The sequence below is a fragment of the Zonotrichia albicollis genome, chromosome 10, assembly GCF_047830755.1.
Source record: "Zonotrichia albicollis isolate bZonAlb1 chromosome 10, bZonAlb1.hap1, whole genome shotgun sequence".
Lineage (NCBI taxonomy): Eukaryota > Metazoa > Chordata > Aves > Passeriformes > Passerellidae > Zonotrichia > Zonotrichia albicollis.
Genome location: NC_133828.1, coordinates 4,188,804 through 4,211,320, shown reverse-complemented (window position 1 = coordinate 4,211,320; position 22,517 = coordinate 4,188,804). Strand labels below are relative to the sequence as shown.

At 43.4% G+C, this 22,517-nt stretch overlaps 1 protein-coding gene across 1 annotated transcript in view; it reads right to left on the bottom strand.

Annotated features, from left to right (window-relative positions):
* GTDC1 (glycosyltransferase like domain containing 1) overlaps nt 1–22,517 on the bottom strand; it is a 274,478-nt gene that overhangs the window by 58,049 nt on the left and 193,912 nt on the right. The gene's annotated exons all lie outside the window — the stretch shown is intronic.

Here is a 22,517-nt window from a genome sequence, read left to right as displayed (position 1 = left end):
AGGTTTAATGGAATCTCAGCCTCAACTGCTGTGCCTTTGGAACCAAAATATTTTCTTTTTAATTTTGCCTCATATGCTTAATACCAGCACAGTTACATCCCCCAATGTTTTATTGGGCATATACAGCACCAGGCAGCAAAGAACGCATGATGATCCAGACTTTAGGACTGTAGCTTAAATTGTTCATTCATAATTACAGAAGTACCTAGAAACTTCATCTGGTTTCTCTTTTTCAACTTCATTTTAGCCCAAATAAACCCAGAAAAATTCATTGTTAAATACTTCTCCATGTCACTGCTTAGATACTTCATTTGTCCAGTAAAATTAGTTTAAAATCGTGACAATATTATTAAAAATCTGATAAGACATGAGACGTAAATGGTCAAAATTAATATTATCAAAAGATAACAAATTATAGCAATCTTGATTTGGAAAAGGCCTGCCCTGAAATCATTGCAACTAAACTGCTCAAGTTCTAAATGGGCACATTTAGTGTTGAACTGTGTCCTCCATCATCTCCACCCCACAATTTTACCTGAACTGTGCTTCATGTGATGAAATCCTACTTCATACCACAACCAGGGGACCAAGGTCAGGTGCTGGGATTTTCTCTCCCAACAAAGAGTGTGCAAGGGGATGCTGAATTGGGTATTTACAGAATCTCTTCCCAGAGCAAAGCACAAAGCATCTCTGTCCAGGAGACTCACTCGTGAGCACGGCACCACTATGTCCGTCTGAAGGCATCACCCATGTCAATGGAGTAATGAGACTCAAATCCCATGTAATTTACACATTAAAAGGAGAGAGCAATGCATGAAAAAATCAGTTTGGCTAATGAAAAAATCAGTTTGTCTAATGAAATTAAAGTCCCTAATCAAATATTGGCAGGAAAGATATTTAGAAACTCTCCTAATGTCATCCAGCTAATTTCCCCCTATTCTAACTAGGAGGGAAAGCAGTTGACTCTTATTCCCTGCTGAACCACCCGCCCTCAAATCACCAGAAAGACCCTGTTCTGAAGAGTATAATTAAGGCAGATTAGGGCAGATTTAGCTGTCAGCTACACCAGCACAGCACAGGTAATTCCTTTTCCTTCAGAGGTTGCATGACAGCTCCAGGTAGGTAAAGCACCTACTGCAGAGGATTTCCTTGCACACACTGTTCTATGAAAAGTGGTTTTTCCTGACCTGAGAAGTCTACCCATAGTGAAACAGATATTCACAGAATGCCCAAGTACAGAGGAATCTGTGCTCCAGGGTTGCTGTCTCTACTAGGTTAACTTGCACTTTAGCTTGCAACATTTGAGGTCCAGAAGATTAATAAGAAACTAGGCAATTAAAGCATTAATTCGTAGGAAGGGGAAAAAAAGAAAACAACCAAAAATCCACCACAAACAAGAAAAGTTCTGGAAGTAGTATGTCCTATAAAGCATTAATTTTCCCATCACCACCATAACCCCCTACTCCATCTTTATGCTTGTCCATCTGCCTCTCATGGTTTTTGGGACTTTTTTCCCACTTTCTGCCATTCTTATTGTTAATATCACCTTAGTGTTTCTTCATCCCCATCCATCAGCCTCTCCTTTGTGCTGTCCCTGGCTCTGCCACTGTCCCACACCACGAACCTCTCACATCACCCACACTTCAAGGAGATGTGCAAGAATATTACAACAAGAGGGAGAGAAAAAGGTCAAACAAAAGAATAAATAGGAATTACCATTGACTCTCATAGCTGGCACCATCTTGCTGGGCTTTATTTAGAGACTGCAGTTTTGATGACGGCTTCTTATTGTTGTTTTTTTTTTTGTGGTAACACTTTATTTTAAGTATCTTATTATGAATTCATTTAGTATTGATTGCAGTGTCTCTGATCATAAAGAATTCATTTGGCATGCCATGAATGTCATACGCATTCATACTAAAAACTTGTTCTAATTCAAGATTAATATGAGAAAATTTTTATTTTTGCTTTTGTTATTTCACTATCTTAGTAGTTTGGAAGCCCAGTCTTGGTACTTATACCATAGTTTCTCAATTTTTACACTTTTTTAAAAGAGGAATTAGAAGTAGTTTTTATTTTTTTTAAGTTTAGGGGATTATGCTTTAAAAAGAACCTTCCCAGAGTGCCTAATGTTTCCAGATATCATGCATTTATTGCACTAACTAGACTAAGCAAGTTTTCATACCTATTTAAAGATGCTGCAACAAGCCAAAAAAATCTAAAGCTTGCATTTCTCCCTGGTCCAACAGAAAGACTTGTGCCTTGAAGTGAGAGCTGGAAAACACAGAAGGGGATTACCTGAGACTTCAAACCCTCTCTAGATATGTCAAAATACGCTGAGAGCAAATTGAGCCTTGACTAAAAGCAGGTATGTGCTTTGGAAGCTGTGTCTCATTGCATCTGTTACAGGCAACGTGTCAGCCACGTCCCCATCCGGCTGCTCCTGACTGTGATGCAACATGACACAGTTTGATAACAAAAGGATGTAATACACCATAATGACTCCAGGCAGGCAATTGTAATGTGATGGGGTGTGCTGCCATGTAGTAGCAGGTGACATACCTCTTCAATCAGTCATGGGCTAATCGGCAAAGCCTCCAGTTTGGGTTCGTTTTGGAAAAAATCCTAAAGTCTTGATGATTATTTTCATCCAAATGTTTCAATATTGCTTCCTGCTGCACTCACCCTGGCTTCCCTTTACTGTGGCTGGTTTTCCAGGTAGCAGCTGAAGCTATACCAAAAAATAGCCAGCCCAAAGCCCAATAAATGCCTTGTATCCAGGCTAGGCACCAGCAGATCCGCTTTGCTAGGGACTATGCATGCATTCACCCTTAAAAATTAGCAAAGAGAATGCTGCATAGGTGAGAGGCAATTCTTTATTTGTGCTATAGAAAGCAATAATGGAGATTTACAGTTCTTCAATAGAGCAAAGGATTTCCCAGAATGCTGGCTAACTGAACCACTCTGTAGTGTATTGATGTGCCAGCTCACTGGAAACACCAGTTTATTATTAAATAGCTTGACTGAAGAGTCTGACGTAGAGGGACCCTGCAGAAAGACACTCTCTCTACAAAAAAAACCAGGGAGGTGGAGGGGGGAAGAAAAAGAAAAAGCACATTTACACTATGGGACTGAAGAAATGTGATCAGGAGATTAACTTTAGGAATGGGCAGAGAAGCAGAAGCGCCTGGGGGAAAGGCGGAAGAGCACGGGGAGATCTATGGGAGGTCTGTGCCTGCAGAACGTTTCCCCTCCTGTTTCTGATTTGCGTAGCTAGAACCGTCCCACCATTTAATTAATTTCTTTTGTAAAGAATGTCACACATGTAGAAATCTGCTCCTAAAAAACCCCAAAACATGTAAAATGCCAGAGCCAGATTGTGTTGCAAGCAGCGTTGACAAAGTGAGCTCAGAGCCACTGGTAGGGGTGAGCTTCACGCGTACCTTTGTGAGCTTTGCTGCTCCCATGTCCCCAGAGCATGCTGTGGGCATCACACCTCACACCCAGACACTGGAGAGGCTTCTCCTGCACAGAAACCAGTGGATTTGGGGGTAAAGCTACCCTCCCTTGCAGCCCTCTACCATTTTGCAATGGACTTTCTGTCTCAGCTGCTGGTACTTAGCTCCCATTGCTCAGTGGGACTCTGAGCTAAGTGAGAGGAATATCAGGGGAAAACCTCCCTCCCATCTTCCCTTTCAACTTCAGGCAGTGTGGGGAGGGGTATCAATGTGTAGCAGATGTGCTGAGACCACAGTGATCTCTTCCTCATGATTACAGTTGGTTATACCTGGGGATGCTCAATTTAATTCAGGCACAAATGTGCAGAGGAGAGCGGTGCTAAAGTAGAATAAGTAGCACTAAAGGCTTTGTTCTGTGCACAGTAATGCAGTGCTTTATTTCACTAGACCTGGCTCACACATAAAGAAAAGAGGCACAGTTTGATACATGCCTTCTCCGATGAGCGCTGCTAAGTGTGTTTGTTGTCAGTGTTGTTGTCATAAATATCATGAAATTTCTTATTTGAAGTTGGGAACTAATGATTCTTTCTCCTTAATGTGCCACAGTGACTCTGCACCCTATTGTTTTCCACCATTTGAGAATGCCCAAGGATGTCATTATAACTTCATGTATCAATATTAAACCTTCACAAACAGCAGACTAAATGAGCAGTTATCTTTGTTTCTGAAAACAGTGTACTTTTGAATTTTTTTTTCAAACTTCATTTATCAGTAACTAGGTGTAGTCAATTGCTCTCCAGTATTGATCACAATATCTATAGCAGTCACAGAGTACCTTTGCTCAAGGTCACTGAAAGGTCGAGTTATGATCAATATGAATTGACTGTCTGCAAATAAATTTAAGTAGCTGACATAACTGAAAGGAGTCACTATTTAAAGTTAAGGTGGACCATGGGCTTAGAAAGGCTCAGAGACCATACGAACATGGCAGTGCCACAAGTCATCTGAACATGCACCACCAGTTCAACTGATTTTCCTGCAATTAGAGGTGCAAAACTGTGGATTTAATCCTCAACATGTTTATTCTTAGGAATTAAAAAGAAAAACCATGGTCTTCAATCTTAGTCTGCAATGAACTGACTCAGTAGGGATCAGACTCACTGCCTTGAAAATAAAGAAGCTAATACTAAAAGAACAGATGCAGAGTCACTATTACTATGCTCCATTCCCACAGACTTTTTGTATTCTGTCTGTAGAGAACCCAAAGAAGGACAAACTCTTCCAACATCAAAATCTACACCTCGTCCTTCATCACATATTTAGACATCAATGTCTGTGGGCAACCACATCAAAATACCTTGTTGTTGAAACCAACAATCTAAAACTTTTTTTTGCTGGTTAATCAGTAGATTCCCATAGTCCTTGTTGGCATTTTAGAGAAGATCTACCTGAGGATTTTAGAACCTCTCAGACAAAAAAAAACCCCACTAAATCAAACCAACAAAAACTCCGGAAAACACTGAGTCGAATGAGTGTATTAAACCTCAATGGGCTCTGACAACATTACCCAAGGGAGAGATGTCTCAGGTGGGACAGGTTCTGGGAGATAACCTGTGATCAGGTCGCTGGCCACTGGATGTCACTGCTGCCTACCCAAAGGTAGCCCACAAAACACTTGTGTGACTGCAAAAATTGTGGCTGTAGGAAACAGTTTTGCTGGAACCATTCCACATAGTTAGGCAATTTCTAATTTCAGAAAAATAGGCTCATAAAGCTCAAGAAGGCAATACCCAACTTCAAGAGTAATTAGTTTCATTTGTTTGCTTCAGCTCGAGCTGAATGAGAAACACTAATAAAGAGTGAGTTTGGGGGTCGCAAGCAGTTACACAAAGTTGCAACCATTGTGTTTTCACAAAGGGTATCTTCAACGGAGGCACTGCTTTCCAATCTCCTTCGAAAGAACAAAACCAAACATTCACCTGGAAGATTTTCCTATTCCTATCAGCAGGAAGAGCATATTAGTTTAGTTTGCCTAAAGGAGGTACCACCACTGCTCCTGACCACTGCAACCAACTACTCACCGTGAGCCTCACTTGAGTCAAAAATAATCTGCCCAACACCAAGGGAAGATCTGGCTTACATCTGAAAAAAAACTGAACTGAAATGATTTTCTATATTTAGACTGTAGAGTCTACATTATTATTGTTGTTATTAATTGAAGCCATTCATCTGGGTTCATCACATTAGTGGAGCAGCTCTACGGGTGGGATTTATGTGACCAAATGCAGATGTCTATCTTGCAGACATCTGAGCTGGGCTCTTCTCTCAGCCAGGCTAGAAAAGGAGATGCCATTAATGTGGGATTAACCTCATCCTAAACTAGATATAAAACCAGGCCAGATGAAATGCATTTTGAAGGATCTATTTCTCCCTGTCGGTTTAAAGGAAGGCCACATGAGCTCTGATGTAGACTTCTGAAGCCAGGTGAACTCATTCTCACTCCCTCTGACTGAGCTGGAAGAAAGCTGCTAAGGAAAAGAAAAATAGGATGTTCCAGGTGTTCAGAGAAGGAGGGTCAGAGCTCTGTGTTAATTCCTCCAGAAGGATGCCTTGAGTATTCCCATGGGATACTCTAGAAGAGGGAGCTCAGACCACAGGGGGCTGCCCTGATGAAGCAGCAGAGCCACATCTGCTTCAGGATATCGGTAGTGTGAGGCTTCCCAAGGGAGCTGAGCCCTCCTAGACTGCTCCTGCTAGAGGTCTAACTCAGCTCCCAGTCCCAGCTGCATGCTTCCAGCCCTCCTTGCTGGGCTGCTTTTCTCAGATCTGTTCATGCTGAACCAGACCACCAAGGGGTTGGACAGGGACCAGACCTCATGCAGGAGAGAGCATGGGAATGCACAGCCAAAGCAGGCAGGGCAGCAGGACCAACTTTTCCTGGCAGTTGTGAGCCACCAGACCAGATCCGCCATCACACAAGGCTGCAGGGATGCAGAGCAGGCACCGTGCTGAGGGGAGAGACCACCCAAGCTAGGCAGGATCTCTCTTAGGGTTCCCAGTATGCCAATACTTCATCAAACCCCACTCCAAGACTTCAGATGTACCATAAATTTGAGTCCCAGCTGCGCTTCAGGCTTCACTGACACCTCAAGCTGCATTTTATGGTTGATGAAAGTGATGTTGTGCTAGAAGTCACACAAGATAACCCAAATCCCTCCCTATCCTTGCAAAAATTGTTTCCTTCCACAGAGAGAAATTCTGTGTGCACATCCCTATACAATTTCTATCTCCTTCCTTTATCACCTCCCCATTTTTACCCCATATAAACAGGAGCTTTTCCAGTCTGAGACACGCATTAAATGATGCTCAGCAAGCATCCTGAGGCAATTTGCCTGTTTTGGGAACCAACCAGACCTTATCAGCCAGTTTTTGAAGCATCAAATCCACGTGCTCCAGCTCAGACACCATAACCACAGGAATTACATGGACAGCATCCATACCTTTGGCCTCACCTCTTTACAGTGAACAACAAAAGCATCTGAAATAAACTCCACAAAGGAAGTATAGGTGAAAGACCTCTGTCAAGTCACTTTGTAAAGCATTGCCAACCAGGCCTTCTGGGACAAGTCATCTTTAACTGAGATATTAGAGGGCTTTCCTAATAAAAAGATACATCACCCATTAGCTCATATATATAACCCAAATGACATCCTCACAAGTGCAGCAGTCTTGGGGCTCAAACCATTCAAGAAGCAATTACAAAATCAATAACACATGCTGCGGTGATTACATTTGATTAGAGACAGCGTGGAAAAAAATAAGAGCAATATTCACCCACACCCCATCCTTAAAACAATAATTCTTTATTGTGATGGTTCTGGTATGTAAGAAAGTTTCCTCTTTATATATAAGGAAATCAAGCTGCTGTATTACTAGCAACGCACACAAATCAAGATTTTTGAGCACTAATTTAGGGAAAGAATGGAGCTGTAGCCATATAAAATGAGGCCTTCTCCTTCATTGCTGGGCCAAAACCCCACATCCCTTGACATCTTGGATGCAGAACCATATGCTTTGGTTTGGGCCCATCCCTCAACACCAACTTATCTGTTTATATTACATACACCCACCAAAAACCATTAGATTTTAAATCATCTATTGATGATTGACTGCTTTTGCAAATATCCTTACTTCAAGTTGACAAACGGCTTAATATAATAAATGTAACTCGACAAACTATGGCTTACTCAGAGGGAAAATTATAATAAAGTTCCCAGTGCGTTTGGGATTTGACAGGGCCCACACAGGCCAAGCTAGGAAGCCAACACAGTAAAGCAAGGAAATGGGAGACAGAGAAATGGAAGGGATCCGAGTGGAAATCTGTTGGTGAGGCCTCTCGTGCCAGAATCCGCTCCAAACCAGCCCGGCCCCACGTGTGGTCCCCTCATCAGCACTCCTGATGTCTTGCAGCACGAAGCACCCTTCACTCGCTCGTTTGGGGGCCTGCACGCTCATTTCCATGTACAGCTGGACTTTTTGGTCCTGAAGAGCCAGCCAAGCTCCCATCTCCTGCCATTTCTCATGGATGTGCAAGCACAGTTGACATCACGCTCAAAAACTCCGTACGGCCGCAACACCGCGATGAGCTAGGGCTTTCTGATGTAGGAAAAAACGAATAAAACCCACTAAAAATGAATCTATCACAGCTCAAGGTAACAGAGGCACCACGGGAGGCTGAGAAAAGAGCCAAGTGCTGCACTGCATGGAAAGGGCTGGTCGGCTCCAGAAGGTCCTGACCCCCATTCTGAGCCAGGAGGCTCCTGCTTTGACCCACAGGGCAGTGCTGGGACAGTGCAGCCACGGTCTGTGGGACAGAAACTGAATACAAGGGTTTGCTCTCCCACTTTAAAACCTCAGCAGGTAAACCATGCTGCCTTCCCTAAAATGTATCTTTTAAGGATAAAAATTAAGCAGCTTGTTATGCAGTCGCTATTTGAGCAAGCCCCTCATGCTCAAATATTTAAAAGAGTCCTTTTGTTTATTTTTCCTCTCTCCAGTGGGCTGTTTGCTTGAGTCAAGACTGCCAGATTTGGTCCCATGGAACATGATCTAAATAAACTGCAGGAAGTGAGAGGGGGGAAAAAAATCTTGTATTGTTCCCTCATTGCTTGAATTGCCTGAACTGCATTCAGGTAGCCTGACCTCTGCAAACATCTGCTAACATGCACGGGGCTCGCCCCCCTCCAGTTTGCAAAACCTGATATTAAAAGCATAAATATTTCTCCCCTTCTGCAAGTAAGTTTCCACCTTAAATAAATTAAATTGTGTTGCGGCAGTAGCTAAGGTGGTCAATGCAATTAAATTCAAAACCTGAATGTATTGAACTTTCTGCAATTATACATGGGTCATCTCTGGACAATATGTTGGCCATCTGGTAGCATCTGTGCTGTTCCCACTAATAGAGTTCCTGCTGTGGCTCCAGGCCATGACAGGCAGCACTAAGCAGGTCACATGTTGTGTCTTTCAGCCATATTTAGGTCACAGTTTTGGGGGATGCAGGAATAATCTCATTGCACAAAGGCAATGAAAATGAATAACCCCTCTCAGGTATTTTGAGCATTACAAAAAGTTAAAGGAATAGTTTTCAGGATTTTATCTGCTCCTTAGCCCCGGGATTAAGAGCAAATAAGTCAAGACAACTATTGCATTTAAAACTGCAAAGCTAACCCAGATATCTCTTCTCTCATCTCTTTAATAAGGCTCTCACAAACATTTGTTGACCTGCAAGAATAAGGTACTGAAAATAATAATCTCTTTTTCTCTCCCTCTCCTCTTTTTTTTTTTTTTTTTTTTTTTTTTGAGAAAGACCTAGTGATTCCTTTTTGTGCTCTGTTTTGGCCACGAAGAGATGTCCCTGAATAATCCTGCTTAATTCCTGCTGCACAAAATTGGCCCCCCAAATTCTGGGTTGGCCCAAGGGGGAGAGAGCGAGGAAGGGAGAAACATCAATAATTTTGCAATAAATCTGCTAAAACTGAAAGGCTTTCATGCCATGTTTTTTGCTATAAGCCATTTTAGCAGGCAGAGTAATAAAGAATTAGCCTGGTTTTCTGAAAGGGCATTGGTTTTCAAACAAGAGAAAAGGCTTCCAACAATTCCTGTATCACACCTGTGAACTTTAATTGCTTGAAGAGATGTACACGCAGTTGTATGTACCAAAGATAGAGTTTTAAAATAATTTACTACTGATGTATCTGCTGCAAAATTAATTTAATATAGATTTTAAAAAAACAATGTGCTCTGTCTCTTGACCAACATAAGCAATTTCAGTTTGACATCAATTAGTGAGTAGCTTTTACTCTTATAGACATATTTATAATGGAAAGGAGTGCATTTAGGCTTTAAGGTCCTGCCAACTAATCAATTTGATGAACTAATTGATAATAAATGTTAATTGACAACTAACAGCAGTCAATTAATTGCATTTCAAATGCAGCTCCAGGAAGCTGAGTTGAACATTATTCTACCTCAAGCTACTCAAATAATAGCTCAGCAATGACTTTGCAACAGGCTTCAAAGGTCAACGTGGGCTACTTTCCTATTTGTCATAAGATCTGGGAACATGTGTTCATAAAAAGCAGTGACCTGTGCACATGCCTGGTTTGCACTGTAATTCCAATATGATGGCTGCTCACAACACTTATCAACACCCCATTCATAAAGCTGTGCTGTGCTGCAGCTGCATCAGCACTTTCTCCATAAAAACCCAGGTTCAGACCTAAATTTCTCCTGTGGTGACACATAGGGCTCAGGTCTTCCCGACAAAATGGGCATTTTTTGGTAAAAGCTGATACTAATCAAGGGGCTTTGTATGTAGGGTGAAGAAGAGGAGTTGCTTTATCTTGTCTGCGTTTCATTTCCTTGAAATATTTCCCGTTCTTAAAATATTTCCTTGAAATAGTCCCAGTTCTTTTGAACTAATCTCTTTCAAGGAAACATTTTGGCTTTTTAGCAGAAACAAAAAAGGACAGAGCATAAATTAGATAATGGTGTGTGCACAGGTAGGATGATTTCTGGTATTTTCAAGCTAAACACATGTTAAGAAACTGATAACTAATGTGGGAAAGGGACCAATTTAGTGATCACTTTTCATATTTTACCTAGGTTTTGAAGGCTCCTAGATGGACACACAATGAAAAATCAGTGCAGGATTTGACACAATATACATATTCCAATTATTTAATGCTTGCCTATGCTGCATTGCCTGCCTTGCACCTTGCCTCTCCCCACCTGCACAGCTGTATAACACATCTCAGACTCTTTAATTTCCTTTGCCACATCTCCTCTGAAACATCATCTGCTCCCTCACCTTGAACTGCCACGGCTCGGGCAGTGTTTCAGAAACCCATCTCTCCTCACACAATACTTTAACCACTTTATACAAGTTCCCCCCTCCTCCAAAAGCAAGCTACTGGAAGAGATAGCACCCATCAGGCTCACAGAGCCCCTAACCTCTGTCTGCGCCCCTGGGCTTTGCCAATCAGCTTTTTAACCCAAACCGTGGTGCCTCCTTAGCTGAGGGATAAGTAGTTACATCTAAATTGCCCTTTCAAAACCGAGCCAGAGCAAAAAAAAAAAAAAAAAAAAAAACCTCAGCAAGATTCATGCATTTTTTCCAGGACAGACCCCTGAATGTTACAATAGCCCTTATCTCAGAATTATAGTCTGCTGGCTCTGCTCAGGATCAGCTGCATCTCGTCTCTAATCCAGCAGCGAGATGAGACCAAGAGGGGCAGGAGGGGAACCGGCGGCTCCGGTGACAGTCGGGCTCTCACAACTCCCAGCTCCACTTGATGAGTTGCAGGTATTACTCAACTGATTAGTATCTAAGAGAAATAAATATCTAGGTGAAGAGCAGCTGGCCTCAGCTCGCAGTTAGATAAGAAAGAAATGGCAAGAACGGGAAAACCGGCAGGAGCAATAATTTCATTTTTACTGAGCACTGCTCGTTCAAGGGTGCACAGGAAGGCACATGTTCTTGCATCCAAGCTGGTTTATGGACTAGAGCTGGCAAAATTAGCCAGATATAGTGCAGGTTTCAGCCCCCAGGGCAGACTGAACTTATTCTTGTACTTGGTGCATGTGTCAAAATTTCTCCTTTTTTCCATTGAAAGGCTACCACAATAACAATATTGTGGGATATAAATACAGGGAAGGTCCTGGCAGCCCTTCTCTGCCACCAGGACATCACAAACACCTTGCTGATAACCTGCCCTGTGCTCTGCACACCCAGCCCAGCCCAGCCCCATGGGCACCATCTGCTCTCCACAGCCCCTGGAGCAGCTGCACCCAGGCAGGTCAAGTGCACACAGGACACCTGCATGGAAAACCTCCAGCTGTGGAGATCTGCCTCTGTAACAGGTTTTCCTGATTTTTAAAAAAGATTGTCTTGTTCAGATTAATCTTTCCTGAAAACAGAAGAAAATAAAATTGCTTTTTCAAGCTGGAAGATCATACCTTAAAAACAACCCAAAAAAATCATATCTGCACAGCAAGAGGCAGCAGAAGAAGGTTTAATCCCTTCTGCAGAGCTTTAACTTTTCCTAAGGAATTGCACAACCCTTCACACTACACAGCTGAAGCCCTATACTAGTGCTACCTTCCTTCCAAACTGTGACCTGCCAGTAATTTTCCTTCCCTAAAATTTCCCTCCTGTCATGACAGATAAAGTGGCAGGGTCTACCATCCCTAATTGCTGGCCCCGGCTCCTGCTGAATTCCAATACCATGCACAGTTTAGTTATGGACTTTAGGCTGCAATTCATAGCCAGAGCATGGAGGAGATTTAATTCAATAGTGGCTGGGGTCACAGGAAGAGGGTGCCAAGAGTAGCAGACCCTGTAGTAAGATATCCTGAGAAAGACAGTCACTGGAGGCGCAGAATGTACTGGATGCTTTTGTGGGAGCTTACAGGAACCACAGGGGGACAGTAATCAAAGCCCTCCAGGAAAGTTAATGCTTTAGAGAGGAAAGCAGTGAAGGCTGGAGGGTGGGCTGGCAGCCTGCAGGGAGAAGTCTCTTGGTTTGAGATGGGTGTTCTTGGATTTCAACATCCCCACCTGAAAACAAAATAAATGGCTGGAGCTGGCTCATGCTGGAGAAAAGGAGGTAAACTGCATTAAATGGCACTGAAGCCCTTTGCCTCCATTTATTAGCTCTTTCTAGAACTCAGTAAAAAGAAGCAGCTTCATAAAGGGTTGCACATGATATTTCTATGATATTTTTGTGCTCGGAAATGCTAAACAAACCAAGTCCAATTGATACAGGTGACTTTTTAGAAGAGTAGAAAACCATGTTTGTGGAAAATCCAGGATGAAAGCATAATCCAGTGAAGTGCCCCTCAATGCCTTTTTCACAGCGATTTTCCTGACTTTGCAAGGATAGCAAGGAGGGCCTGGCTTTTGGGCTGAAGGGTGTTTCTGCACAAAAGGAGATAATTAAAGGGAGGTTCAGGAACAAAACTACCATTGCTCGCAGGTACTCGCACTGTGTGCTCATTGCTTTGCACAGAAAGATTTTCAATGGAGCTTTTTAAGCCTTTACTGTAATGTTGGAAGTCATTTATTTTATACCATGACACAGACCCTACATTAAAACTATCACTGCCAGGAGTCCCTGCGAATGTAACTATTTTTATGGACCAAATGTTGTGGGTCAATGTTTTAACACGGGCTTGTTGTACAGTATATTGCTCAGTAAAGTGTCCCTCCACTGCAGGCGTTTAATGGTCTGTCTGTTGCGGAGCCCATTACCACAATTCTGCTCTCTTCCTTGGCTTTATTAAAGCCCAGAGAGTCAGAGATGCCCGTGGGTGGCACAGGGCACAGACACTTTTCTAAAGTGACCTGCAAATACTCCAGGTTTAAGGTGAAGACCCCCAGCACCAAGCGGCTGCAATCGCACAGGACCCCTTCTCAGGGAAAAACAGCTAAAAACTTCCACGATTTATATATATATATATAATTTTTTTTTTTTTTTAACATAACGCTGGGACCACTGTCCTAGATTTCCCTGGCAAACGGACAGAAAAAATCTCTTCCCCCATGCTGGGTGAAGCCTCCCAGCCCAGGGTTGGGATGATGCTACACGAGGGGTCCTGTCCCCATCCCAGCACTTCCAGCCAGGCGTTCATTTTTGGCGAGCTGCCAGAGGAGGGTGCTCTGTTGTTAGAGGAAGACCCTCCAAATTGCAGAGGCTGACAGAGAACAGAGGAGCAGGAATCCTCTCTACCTTACATCTCCCTTCAGGAAAGAGACACTCTGGTGCCTGCCTTTTTTTTTTTTTTTTTTTCCTCCCCCTCCTTTTTTTGTCTCGTTCTGTCACTCTCTGGTTCTTTTACAATAGCAACAACAATGATCTTGTCTAAATGATTTCACAGGCTATTATTCAGGCACTCAACTTTTAACATTTCAATTTTGTCATTTTGTTGCTACACAAAAGGTGCACTTCTCCAGTATAATGTTCTGAGAATTATGTCAATGAGCAGTAATGGCTTTTAACATTAACTTGATCATTAACAACTACATTATCTGTGGCATAATCAGCACCTCAGTCTATTGTGTCATATTACTGTACAGATTTTGGAAATGAAGGCCCAGTCTAAGCAAAAGTTCCCTGCATTACACTGTGATTTTTCTTTTAACTGAAATGCTTTTAAAACACTTAATAATTTTTTGTGAATACTTTAAAATTGGGGTTGTCTCAGTTTGTTTTACGTCTGGAAATAGCGAATATTTTTTAAAAAAAATTTTAAGATCATCCAGATTGGGATTTAAAGTAGGTCAACTAGGCAAGTTTATCTAAACCAGCACAAGATGCAGACCAATTCCAGAAAGGGTATCTACTTTGAAAGTTGCTCATATCCAAAGTCTGCTCCATTTTTACATCAGTTTTACTCAATCTGCCCCATAAATTTACCAACAGAAGCTCTGCAGATGTTAATGCTTTTATATTGCTAGACAGAGGGTTGCCAGTTTTAATTTGCCCTTGCCAAAGAGTCAAAGGTAACTCGAGAGTTTCCAGTTAATTTTCCATGTTTCCTAAATAAAATTGCCCTATGATTCACCTCCACACATCCTTCTTGTTTGTTAACAAATCCCACAGCCTTTTGTCCATAAATTCATGTTCTTGGGCACAACCTTTCCTGGGAAAGAAGGATCAGCATCCCTAATTCCTCTTACATACTAAGGACCAGTGGTTTAACTGCAGGGAAAGCCTTTACCACTCCAGATGGAAATAAATCTATTGATTTTAATTGAGCTATGCTGATTTGCTCCAACCAAGCACCTGCCCGACTCCCTGCTCTTCTCCAGGATCTCCCATTGGGATCTTGGACACGATGGTTGTGACCTCTCATAAATCAGGATGTGGTGTGGTAACACCTGGCTCTGGTATTGCCCCATTCTTCCCAGACAGCAAAACAGCAAAGCCATGGGTAGGGAAATGACCATCAAATGGTCACAGGCAAGGCAGGGCCAATCCAGGATCCAAGGGGGTTCTCCTGGCTCTCACATGAGGGCTTTATCCACCAGATTGTGTCTGTCCATGTGTTAAAGATGAAGTGCCATGGACTCGTGGTCATTATGTGCTCTGCTGCTTCCACACCTCATCAGCTTTAATGGCCCTACTGGTCAGTGATCCACCAGCCCGTGGTTGCACCCATGCTCTGGTGTCCAGGGGAGGTTTCCATGCTATCCAGGTTTACCAAAGGCAAATAGGAAAATGGTCCTGAAACTTGAGGGAAGGCTCTAAAGCACCAATAGAACCTGTATGGAGTCACACAGTAAGGGACACTTTTTTAGGATGAGCAGAGGTTCCCATACGGAAAAGGGCCTCCTGAAGTGGGAACAATCATGGAGAAGGCTCCTAGAATGGTCAGAGAGTTGTTAAGTGCCCACTATGCAGTAAAAAACCCAAAGCAGCTCCACTCTGCTGTGATGGCAGAGGACCCTTTATCTGCCATTTTCCACTTGACATGTCCTGATACACTCTAAATGCACAAACAATGAGAACATCAGGTCACAGGCACTCCCAAAAATGGGGAAACCTGCAGCTTTGAAGAGGATGAGTGTTTTGTGGCTGCATTACTGTCTAACGCAGCCAGGAGCTGAATAGCAATGAAAATAATCATTTAGCTCTATGTGTAAATAATTTCATTCCAGCAACAGTTACAATCATAACAATAATGAAAACAATCACAGAGACTCAGAGAAGCATTAGAAAGATGCCACATTTAATTTACAGAGTTAGTTAAGCTAAGTCTTACATGAAAGAAATATTTTTAATATAGTAATTAGATATTTGTTGGAAAATTCTTGCCTTATTCTTCAACCAGTTTTTCACTGTGGTTATTTTTAGATGTTACTGTGGTTCCTAGTGTTGATAACACCTCTGGCTATGGGCTCAGAGATGTGCTTGGGCTGCTTCAGTGCTACAGCACCAGCAGCAATTCCACTGCTCTCCAATGGGAGAGAGGGATGTGGACACACTGCTCTATCCCCAGGGAGCAGCAAGGAATTCAGGTTCAATTTTCAGGCTGAAAAAGTCTCCTTTAGAAACTGAAACCCCTGGGCATCTAGTGAGTGTGATCCAAGCAGAGCTCCTTGTGTTTTAGAACCATTTAAATGAAAAATTGAAACAAGATAAAATCTTTCTTAGAACTTTGTGAACAAGCATGAGTAGCATGAAATCAGTTTTAAAGAAGATGGAAGCACATGGGTGCCTGGACAGCTTTTCGCAGTTGTGCCACTGGGATGTGGTTACACATCTCCACTTGGGAGAAGGCTCAGGTAGATTAACATTTAAGTCCACATGCCTGAAGTATTTCACCCTTAAAAGTGCATTCACTCCAGAAATAAAAACTTTGGTTTGCACACTCACAATGTCATGTCTTTGTTGATTTTTTTCCAGTAATTCCATTATCACAAATCACAAGACTGTCAAAACCCCAGGACTAGGAAATCACAGCCCAACAAGCAGCAGATGCCCTTTTGGAGGTTTTAAATAACATTCATTCATTTTTCAAATCCCACAACAAGAACTACCTACAACTTATCCACAGCAAAACCCAACACAAAGCCTGTAAAATGCACCACCCTTATTCACTGCTTCTACTAATTTAAATCCAGGGACTATCTCAAGAAATGAGAAGGGAAACCTAAGAGGTTTTACACAAGCTGTTTGTGTTTAAGGACAGAAGTCTAAGCTCAAATGCAACATAATTATGATGTCATTGAACACAGCAAAAGCTGCAGGACACACAGCGTTTTCATCACAGCACTACCACTGCAGGCACATTTGAAACACTACAGCACATTCAGACTGTAATTATAACTGTTGTTGTTTCTGTGGTTTCAAAGATAATAGGACTTGTTCATAACATTTACACAATGCCAATGTCCTGCATGCAAAATACAGATCCACTGTCACAGGCAAAATATTCCCACCAAGATACCTGCAGACCAGCAGGTTATGATTTAGTATCATTGTGAGCAGGAAATAAAAATGCAACACTGGAGATACAACGCCCAAATCCTTCCACCTAATCAGATAAACCAAGTTAGACTTGCCTGGTTAACTGAAGGACAGATTCATCTCTGGAGAAACAACCAATTCCAAGGCCATCGTGGCTTGCACGTCCTCATCAGCATTCCCCAACGGAGAGACATCATGAAAGATGAAAAAAAACTCCAGCAGCAAAGACAACTGACAGTGGTGGGGGGAAGTGGAGGGGGAAATGAAATCATTTACCAGTGCCCCTGCTCCGCAGCCTCCCCCCAGCCCATCTGAGGCGTTGGTGGGGTGGTTCCTCTCACCCCAGCACAGGGAGCTCACGGCTGTGCCTTCCCCCAGGTGCTGCAGGTGGGGTGTCCAGGAGGTCCTTCCAGCCAGGAATCACCTACAGCTGCTGGGCAGGAAAGGACAGAGTGGGTCTCACACAGTTAATGGATAAGTTCGCTCATCTTCACCACCTTGCTGTTCAGCTTCACCCACAGAGGTGCAAAGAGAGGCAGATGTGGCATTTGGCAAGCTGTCAAGGCACATCTTTCTTTTTAAAAGTAAGGTGCATTTCCCTGGCTGCTCTCAGCCCAGCCCTTCTGTCTGTGACAGCTCTGCTGTCAGCACTCAGGATGCCCTTTTCAAACACGGGCAGGGAAGAGCTGAGTGATACAGGGGAAAACAGCCATTTTCTCCAAGAGCAACCCAAAATGGAGACCTGCACTTTCCACCTCACTCTCTTGCTGAGAGCTGCCCTCAATCCTTGCAGACAATTCCTCATGGAGGTGTTCTTTCACCAGACACCAGGCAGGCCAAATTCGCCTCCCTGGACTCACCAGCCATGGGTGCAGCCATCCTGCCACACACAGGGCCTCATGCTGCACCCGTAATATGACACAGGGTCCAGATGCCACCACCCTGACATCAATCATAGGCACAACACATAAACTTTCAGTTTTACCAGCGGTGTCATTTTTATTGTTTCATCCATCACACTGCACTCCTCACTCTGCAGGCAGTCTCTCCCTCTAAGTATTTCTTGGAGTTGTGGAGCCTGAGGACAGAATTGAAGCTTTGGAAGTATCATAAAGGTTATTCCCATTGACACCCACCACAATCTTATTGTCTCTCCAGCTAAATAGTAGGGGTCACTTGGAAAGTTAATGGTGATGCTGCTACTGAGAGTCTTGTGATGCCTGCACTTCCTGTCAGAAAAACACTCAAAGTGAATCTGAAATCAAAGTAGACAAAGCTAAAGTTCTGCTTATGAATGTCCCACCCAGTCATGGCAGTGTTGTCTCCTTTGATTTCAAATTCACTTTGAAACTCTCCAAACAGGAGGCACAGCTCTACCTTGGGAGCAGGAGATGCAAAGTGGAAACTCCACCCTTTTACTACTCACGTAGCTGGTGCTAACAGGCCTAACAAAAGCCATAATAAGCCCCTAATGCCAATTCCAAAAGGGAATTATCTACCCACGTTACCCTTTGGTGCTTGTGCTTGACGGAATGGGCATACAGGGCTTTTTATTACTCCAGAAACCACTGAGTGCAAATGGAGCAGCTCGTTCCAGCTGAACCAGGACTTTCTGCATGAGAGTTTGGAAAGTAGTTTCCTTCTTGGAGCTGAGATGGGATTTTTCTGGCTGAAGCAAAGTGGGAAATTGTCCACAGTCCTTAACTTCCACTCCTAGCATATTTTCACTCCGTAATTTGCAAGCAAAACAGTCCAGAAAATGCTTGGTCAGAGCAACAAGTTTTTATAGCCACTTTATTTGAAAGAGCAGAATATTTTTGGTAATGTAGTTGGAATGACAGGCTCCCTAATTTTTCATTACAACATTTGCTGCTTTTGCACACATTGGATCTAGAGACGAAATTGAGTAGCAACTGCACCATGAGTGGAGTCAGGAGGCACGAACAACCTTCCTCTCTCCAGAACATGGGGGGAACAATAGACCCACTGGAATGATAAGAGAGGACATTTTTCATGGGGACCAAAGCTCCCAGAGCAAGCCAATTCCTGCCTTCACAGTGCTCCTTCTTTCCTGATGACACTTAGCTGGGAGCTGGGAAGGGCAAAGCTGGCAGACTGGAAGATTGCCTAATGTGCTGTGACTGACATGTAATCGAATATTCAACCACTGGTCCTCATGTCGGTGGCAAAGTGAATATGACACCCTTCAGCTTAGTTGTGATCACGCCTCGTTCTTCTGCAAACAGTTCCATAAAGGTGCAGCCTGGCTCCTCGATGAGGCGGATGTGTGAGATGGGAGAGCAGTCACGGAGGTCACCTGCTGCTGGGAACGTGCTGGGGACCTGCCAGGGACTGACCTTTAAATGCCAACCGCATCCCCACCGCGCCCCTGCGCCGAGGTGGGACCGCCACACGCTCTGCTCTCACAGCCACCGTCGTGCTCGCTGACCTGGACAAGCCACCTGTTCAACATCAGAGGGGTCTTTATCTCTCAGAACATTTTTGGATCTGTCAGTGCCAAGAGAAAAAAAAAAAAAAAAAAAGACAGACATACACACACACACTTAAAAAAAAAAGAACATTTGGACGTGAGAAACCCCAAGGGAAGGAACTCAGATGTTCGGGTCAGGCCTTAGAAAAGGTATCAATTCTTCTTTCCACTTAGCACAGGCTGCTGCCTGCCCAGGCTCTTTGTCTCTGCCCTCTTCCCAGTACAGAAAGCATTTCCCTTTTAAATGACATCTGAGCGCTGACATGCTGGAGGCACCCATCCTGCATCATCTCTGGCAGATGGTGCAGCTGGCCACGATTTTCGGGATTGCTTAAATAAAACCACAGTGCCATATCAAGAAATGTAGAGAAAACGCTCAACAGTGCTTAAGATGTTTAAACATCACAAACTGTCTAAGACTTCAGCTCGCTGCACTGCGCATTTTTGGTGATGTAACTGTTCTTATTGATGGCAACAGTGAAATCTCCATCATGACTCACTTCATTTTCTTTCTGGGAGGCAGAGGCAAATCCTGTGATATTCCTGCTCTGACCCAATATTAGATTCTTTCACCTTGCTATGCTAGGAAGTTTGGACAGCTGTAACAACACAAGTCAAATGCTTGAGGTTTTTGGAGAAGGGAGATCCCATGCTGACAGCATCAGGTCTGGGATGCCCTGATGCCATCAGACAAGAAGCTGACCCACTGCCACAGCCCACAAAGCCAGAAGCACCTCTGCATGGCTTTCACAGACATCCAAGCAGTTTCAGTGTAAGCAGCCATGCTCAAGCCAACATAAATGCTGTTTTTCCTTTTCCCCTATGGTTTTGCTTGCCTTGAGCTAATTAGCCTGATGGCCATTTCCCTACTCCCCAGAGATACCACGTTTAGTGGTATATGTATTTTGGGAAAAAAAGCCTTTTAAGTGAAAATTGTCATTGTTGTATCCAGGAGTCATGTAGTTCTTTTCAGCTCTACAATAAGTCTTCAGCTTTTCTGCTAGTGATTAAAAAGGTGGGATACTGGAAAATAGTAATGTTAGGAAATATTTAGTCATAACTAAATAAAATGTGCTGTTATGAAAGTGAAAAAAGGGATTTAATTCCAACTTAGCAGGGCTCTTTCAAGAGTTTAAGCCCTGGTAGATCCCAAAATACATGAGATAACCTTGCAGCATTTGTGAAGTTACCACAAGAAAGCCATTACCTGTAGGGGTCAAAGGAGATCTCTCCCATCTGCACTGCAGTAAAGCTACTGAATCCAGTGATATCTGGGAGTCTGCCTAAAATTTACTGCCTTCCCCAACGAGAGAGGCATTTGGGATGCTTCTCTTGAGGCAAAATGAAGGGGCATTGTTTTTCTTCTCCAAACCCTCCTCAGTGTCATCTTGCCTCAGGAAAGAGTGCCTGTCATGGCAAAGCGGAGCAGCTTGCAAAGATATTCAGAAGGTTCAACATGAAGCCAGTCCCTGAGAAGCTGAGATGAATTCAGAAAGTTCAACATGAAGCCAATCCCTGAGAAGCTGGGATGCATTCCTGTGCAGTTTCAGGCAGGTATTTATTTACTGTGCATATGGACTGGCAAACTTCGAGACATTTCTGAACGCCATCACCCGGGGGCATCACCCCAGCATCCTCGCATTGTCTTCCCTCACAAACTAGCAGGGAAAGCAGCAGGGAAAGGGCAGGGGGAGCACTCCAGAGCTGCTCTCACATCTCTCCATGAGGGCAGAGCCGTGAGAGGGGCAGCTGGCTGCCCACCATGGGGAGCATCACACGGCTCCATTGCATGCAGGCACCTCCGGCCGCAGATGTCGGCTTTTACTGCTCAGGTCTCCCCGATCACTGGGCCACCTGTACAGCACACTTACAGCAGTTATTCTCTTGCTGTGTGTGCTGGAATAATCTTGGCAGGAAGCAGCAGTTAAACCCAGGCATAATTTTTTACACCGTATGTAACGCAAAAATCACCTCTTTGGACAAGCAACACACACTCGTTGCCTTCTTGATGGAATATGGTATTTCTTGTTCTGTCAGAAATGGTATTTAATATCTGAATGTCTCCATTCCATGCCTGGATTGCAATCCTGAAAAAAGGAAGGGAACTTTTACAAACTCTGGATTTTAGATGTGGGATACTGTTGGCCCTTTCTCAAATGCCAAGATGGTGAAAGGCAGCCCCATCACAGAGTTAGGTTTGAATGGAGGCCTCAGATTCAAACACAGATCCAGGATCTGAATGTGGCTTTTGGATTTAATCCCATTCCCAGCCATATCCATTTGATGTAGCAGAACAGGCTATCACACTGGCTGAAAAAGCACTTGGAGCATCTATTGCCTTTTTTTTTCAAGTGAATTTCAAATTCTCTTTGCTCAAACTTAGAGAGAGGTGACATGACTGAATATTACAAGAACATCATTTGCTGCTGCTGCCACTGCTGTTGAGGATATACAGTAGGTTTTTCCCCTCTGTTTGCTTTAAAAATTAGGTTGCTAATGATAATGTTCCTCTCATAGATGATCTTGTACTTTTTAATGATACCCATAGTTTTCCTCCACATAAATGACTAAATCCTCACAGAAATCTCTGTCTTGATTAGCACTCCTGCTAGTAAAATTTCACATACTAAATCAGTACCAGCTGTAGCAAGAAAGAATGAAAAAGGCAAGTGTAAATGTTCCATATGCCCTACCAAATTGGCATCTGTGTCAGTAACCCTGTGTTTTTTTAAACAATTGTATACATACATTCTCAGAAGTGTTTTGCTCACAGGATTCTGCAAGCAAAATTTCCTCTGTTGGTACATCACTGAAATGTCACATCTAAAAAAACCCCAGCAAGGAGTTTTGCTGCTTCTCCTCCCTACGCCCAACCCCGGCGCGCCATTCAGCGAGTTGCCCCGAGTTTGCCACACCTTTGTTTTGGTGTCTGCTCCCCGTAACCTGACTCTGGGACACTCCTGCAGAGCTGCTCCACATTTAGCCCTCAGTTATTAGCAGCACCACCGAGAGCCAAAGCTGCTGAGGCTCTGTCGT